The sequence below is a fragment of the Silurus meridionalis genome, chromosome 5 (genome assembly GCF_014805685.1).
Source record: "Silurus meridionalis isolate SWU-2019-XX chromosome 5, ASM1480568v1, whole genome shotgun sequence".
Classification (NCBI taxonomy): Eukaryota; Metazoa; Chordata; class Actinopteri; order Siluriformes; family Siluridae; genus Silurus; species Silurus meridionalis.
In genome coordinates this window covers 13,610,660-13,616,659 of record NC_060888.1, presented here as the reverse complement: position 1 = coordinate 13,616,659, position 6,000 = coordinate 13,610,660, and the positions used below count along the sequence as shown (strand labels likewise).

Genomic DNA, 6,000 nt, shown 5'->3' with positions numbered 1-6,000 from the left:
TATCTGCACGTTTTTTTCTTTTTGAGTTCTTATAACCCAGAATTTACACATTGCTGCAGAGACTATCCCCACAAAGACAGCTTAAAGTAAACCATAAGATTCATGTGCATGGTACCCCATTCAAACCATTAAGGTTTTGTAAATTTTGATGCATTTTATAAAACATTATTATAACAATTTTTAACTGCTTATTGAAACATTTTCAATAGGGATTTTTATTTTTGGTTTAAATTACGTTTTGAAATGATTCTTTAAAAAACAATAGTTGAATTTAAAGGAAAAAATGCAATATATGTTGCAGTAGAAAATAAAGAGATTGGAAGTAATAAAGTACAAATACTTTATAACTGTACTTAAGTAAAATGTTCTTAGTATTATTTATTTTTCAGGGAACATTTTTCTTTCACTCATTACATTTTTATTCAAATTTCTGTACTTTTTACATTTTCAAATCAGGCTCGTTACTATAGTTTTAATCTATTTTGTGATATTTTTTCTTCTCATTGTGTGCCATTTTCAGCCAATCAACCTATTTCTTGTGAAGATAAAAACATTTGTAAAAAAGAAAAAAAAAAGAAGTATTGGCTAACGTGGATGTAAAAGAGGTAGTCAGCGGTGTAAACATGACTGAAACAGAGACATTGCTGATCACATGATCATTTTTTCTCTGCTTGTAAAATTTTAATTTAATAACAAAATTAGATTTTGTTTTTGTATTAATATATTAATATGATGTGAGGTCCAGTTGCCAGCATGACACTAAAACAGGTAGTACTAATGGATACTTTTTACTTAAGTACATGTCAGAGCCCAATCTTCTTTACTTTAACTTAAGTGAAAAAGTGTAGTCAGTACTTTAACTTTTACTAGAGTTTTTTAAAAGATGAGTTTCTGTACTTCTACTTGAGTAAAGAATCTTTGTGAATGAGTTTTTGTTCATAATGGAGAACAATGTGTATTAGTGCATGTTGTTCAACAATTCAGCTCTGTTTCCATTTTATTTATTGTGCAGTGGATGTACAGCTCGCTCTCTCTCTCTCTCTCTCTCTCTCTCTCTCTCTCACACACACACACGCACGCACGCACGCACGCACCCGCCCTTTTGAGTTAGTGCGCATGCTCAGTACGCCTCTAGTTCCTCTACTTCTCTCTATAATGGCTGCGGGATGGAACGAATAGAATCGAGGTCTTCGTGTCTCTACTCGCTATGGGTGTCGCTTTTCTGAGTCCGCTATGCGCTATACTACCCTTCAAACATGGCTGACATTCGACCGGATAAATGTCGCGAATCGTAGCCTAGGGGAGTTGCAGTAGTCATTGATTCTGTAAGTGGACTTTTTTTTTGCTTCTGAAAAAACGGTTGATTCAGCAGGGACTAGCAATGCTCCCATGTTTAGCTTTGTTAGACGACTAGGTTACTAGAGTTCATTTGAGCATCTCCATATACCGTTATAATTGCAGTATAGTCTGAACGTAATCAGACCACTATATTGCAATTTTGCTTGTGCTTAATATGGTTTTGTATTTACAGAGTGTTATTCTATTGTCAGTATTACTTACGTGTAGATCCTCATTCTTTAAGCTAAGTCTAAGCTTTAAACGCCAACACAGGAGGCGCACTGGTTTGTCTTTCCTTCCTTTTAACACGAAATGTGTTCAGCATATTCATATATTATATATTGTTACAGCATATAATATATATAGCTGTAATGTGTATATATAACATATATATAGCTGTAATGCACACTATGTTCATAAGAAATACTGCAACAGGCGTATGCTGCTTCAGATGCCCATATATTTAGATAGTTGCACCTCATGAATTTTTTATGAGCTCGAGGTTACTGGAGTTCATTGGCATTTTGTAGCTATGAAGCCCAAGGCAGCAGGTACTGTAAAGAGCAATAATACTCTGCTAAATCCTCAGAGTTAAAGCTCTACAGTGTGGCATTATCACTAGCCATGTTGATTTAACATTTTCAGTGCTCTTATCAACCTGGATGGACACAACTGATGACGGAAGGTTCTAACACTTTCGGTGTTAAAACTCATTGCACTTTTGCAGCATTCTACAGCGTGATGGTGCATTGTGTTAAATACACTTTTATAATGTTAACCAGCTTTACAAACCTTGAAAAACCTGGAAGGGCAGTGGTTGAGAGGCTGTAGTACAGATGGAGAGGCTGAGATTTCAAATCCCAGCAAATGCACACTGCTGGAGCCTTGATCAAGGCCATTTATTCTTGCTTTCTAGTGGTGTAGTACTCTGGCCCTGACAACAGGCTCTTTTTGAATGACAGTATATCATCATTAGGGCTGTAACAAACAATTATGTTGATAATTGATGAACCGTACAATTATATTTTCCAGATTAATTGTATAAGAAAAACTATAAATTTTTACAAGAGATGTTTTGCTTATTATAGCTACATAAAAACCTTTATTGTGACCCCTTATAAAGCTTATAGTGGCTGCTTGTTGAGGAGTGCATTGGGGAATTTCTCCTTGATTTCTCCAAATTTACTCATGCTCGGTTGTTACTTTCTGTAAACAAACAAACAAACAAAAAACAGCATTTGAGTATGCAAGGTGAAGCAATTTGTGTAAATCAACATTTGTATTGTTTTTAAAGATAATTGCAGATGGCAAGTTGATGACAACGCTTAAAAAAACAATATTAAATATCATTCGACATTGTTTTGACAATTTGTTTCATAAAACGCACAGACAATTTTGTTCATTTGTGAACATATATATATATATATATATATATATATATATATATATATATATATATATATATATAGCTAGAATATATAAATAATTACATTTTGTTTAATAATTAAATGATCTCTAAGTAAGCAGTAAATAATGTTTGAAAACATAAGTTAACTGTTGTAGTACACAAATGCTGTAAAAAGGAATGGAATGGAGAAATGCAGCAAGTTAACAGGCTTGATTTAAAAAAAAAGGAAAAATATGCATCGGTGTACAAATGCTGAATCATTCGCTGAAAACCCCAACAATGAATAAAAAAGTGATCGTTAACTGCTGATGTTATTTTCCGCTTTCATATTTATTTCGTTTTAATTAGATCCATCACTATGTTGAGAGCGAGGTGATTGTGCAACCTGATGCCATCGAGTCATGACAGAACAGATCCGGTGCGACTGTCCTGAAATTAGCAAACAAACACTTTTCATAATAGCACTTTATTAAACTATTCATTTTCACATGATGAGGATATACAGTTTTTGCTTACTGTGCTGATGTTTTGCCTTCATCCATTACACCAGTGTTTTTTCTTTTAATGTGCTTATGCATCATTGTGGTACTTCCATCCCACACAAGTGCCGCTTTGCATAACTGGCAGGTTACAGTCTTCTTTGTTGCGTTTAATATAAAATGCTCCCATGCCTTGAATAACTTGGGATGCAAACTTTTTTTTTTCTGCTGCCGGTTGACCCTGTACTCTCCACCATTTCTCACACGGCTGTTATCTTGCTGTCACACTTACCCGTAACTTGAGCAGCCCAACTAATCGATAACGGCATCCGTAGACAACAAATTTCATTATCGATTTGTTATTGCAGCCCTAATTATTATTATTATAGTGTAAACAATTCTTTCATTTTTACTAATCCTTACCCCATTCTTAACCCACCCTAAATTTTTTAAATTCCAGATTTATTATATACGATATACTATATAATAATATCTACTAATAATCTTTATATCTGTAAGATGTATATGTAATGTAAGTGACAAAAAAAGATTATTTCTTGTACTGACCTACCTGTTTTGTAAGAAGTGCTGTGCCACACATACAGTAGTTGATGTGACTCATGCAGACATAAGGCAGAGGGCCTGGACACATGACTGTGTGAATGCAGAAGCAGTGGCAACGCAGTCACTAAATGAAATGTCAGAGCTGTCCACTGGGTTTCAGATTGTAATATGTTTAGTAATTTTTTTTGCCCTATTTCATATAAAAAACACTAAGTTTACATTACTTTTAGGATGTTTGAAGGTTGCATGCTAGATGGTAAGGAAAAACATTTTCTTATATAGAAGGTGGTATCAAAATGTTTTGAGACTTGCTCTGTTTACAATAAAGTCCTTTATTTATCCACATTTACACACTAATACCTTAGAAATAGTCCCCCTGCACAGCAATACAGCATTCCTAGCTTTTCTGCCAATTCTGAAATGGGTCTTCTTTTGAAATCATGTTAAGCACCTTCTGCGATTTGTGCTGGATCTCCTCAGTTGTGTCATAAAGGCAACTTTTGAGCTGGATATTCATCTTTGGTAAGAGGGTGAAGTCCTCTGGAGCCAAATTTGGCGAATAAGGTGGGTGCGGATGTGAGTTTTTGGCGGGAAACTCCTAATGTGGCACAGTGCTTATAGAGGTCCGTGCTTCCTGTGACTGTGCATGCAACTTTTTTGATACCACCTCTCTTATGTATATATTTATATATTATGGGTTACGGGTAAGCATGACGGTAAGATAGCACAGCTGCTTGCAAAATGGAGGGGAGTACATAATAGAATTTGGCAACAGTACGGCAACAGTTAACTTCTGTTTTTAAACGTGATTTACTGCGGCTTTACTGCGTTCAAATGCATGTTTTCAATGTTTGTATATTTAACTTATGCATATATAATTTAATTATTAATTGAAATTAAAATAATTATATATTCTAGATCAGCGGTCCCCAACCTTTTTTGCACTACAGACTGGTTTAATGTCAGACAGTATTTTCACGGACGAGCCTTTAAGGTGTGGCGGATAAATACAACAAAATAAAATTATATGACCGGCATAAAAACTGGTATTTTTTAAATATAATAATAAATGTTAATCCACTGTGGTGTGTGGTTTTTTTTATTATTTATTTTTCCCCCATTTTGCTAGCTTGGGGGTTTGAATTTAGCAGTAATGTAATATGTGTTAGTGGCCAGAGCAGCCCCTTTAAGAAGGAAGAAGGTAGTGGATGGAGGTAAAACATGTGACCGAGTATCATAACATGCATCAAGAGTGAGTCATAGACAGATGTGGCGGAGAGAAGCCGGTAATTTTCCAAAATAAAACAATCAGAATGAGATAATAAATAAAACAGAAATAATGTAAGTTATGTATTCTTTCTGTGCAGCCCGGTACCAATTGATCCAGAGACCGGTCTGCGGCCCGGGGGTTGGGGACCACTGTTCTAGACGCTTATATCTTTACAACTGAACAAAATTTATTTTTTCAACGAAAATTGTCAAAACAATGTTGTATTATATTTTATATTGATTTTTAAGCATGTTTGTCAACTGCATTTATCATTAAAAACAATATAAATGTTGATTTACACAAATTGGCTTGCCTTGCATACTCAATTTATTTTAAATATATATTATATAAAATGTAATCTGCCAATTAAATGCACTAAATGGGTTTAGTTTTCACAGATATCCTTGTATGCAATTTTAGAAATAAAATGTAAAATGTTCTAAAAGGGAAACAAATTACTTGTTCAATTTAAGAGACCGGTCTTATACTATCTTGTGTATTTAGTATTGCTCTTTAATAATAATTTTTAAAAAGTACTTCTTATGAAATTAATCGATGAAATGATCAGTAGAATACTCGATTACTAAATCGATTTCTACAGCCCTTATTTTTTTAATATACTTTAATTGTTGAGCTATACAAGTGCAGTATTTTTGGTGATGGATACTAGAAAATATCAAATTCTGAAATATTATATAAAAAAAAAATTATTTATTACTAGCTTAAATAAAAAAAAAAAAAAGAGGTTTCTCTTTCCACCCCGACTGTGAATCAAGCAAACCTTAGATTTGAGGACTTCTGCCTTACATTCATATATTTTAAAAGTTATTGTATGTGCTAGTTCTAAACACCAGTTGATAAATATTCTTTATATCCTAAATCTTTTATGGAAACAAATTTTTCCAACCCAGTTCAATCACTGTTCTCAGTTATTCATGGTT

General features: G+C 33.8%; 1 protein-coding gene across 2 annotated transcripts in view; it reads left to right on the top strand.

Annotated features, from left to right (window-relative positions):
• The first annotated feature begins 1,125 nt into the window (after positions 1-1,125).
• rnf145a (ring finger protein 145a) overlaps positions 1,126-6,000 on the top strand; it is a 32,554-nt gene continuing 27,679 nt past the window's right edge. For both annotated transcript variants that reach the window (XM_046849552.1, XM_046849549.1), the window contains exon 1: positions 1,126-1,325. The gene's annotated coding sequence lies outside the window, so the exon portion shown is untranslated. The remainder of the gene's footprint in view (positions 1,326-6,000) is intronic.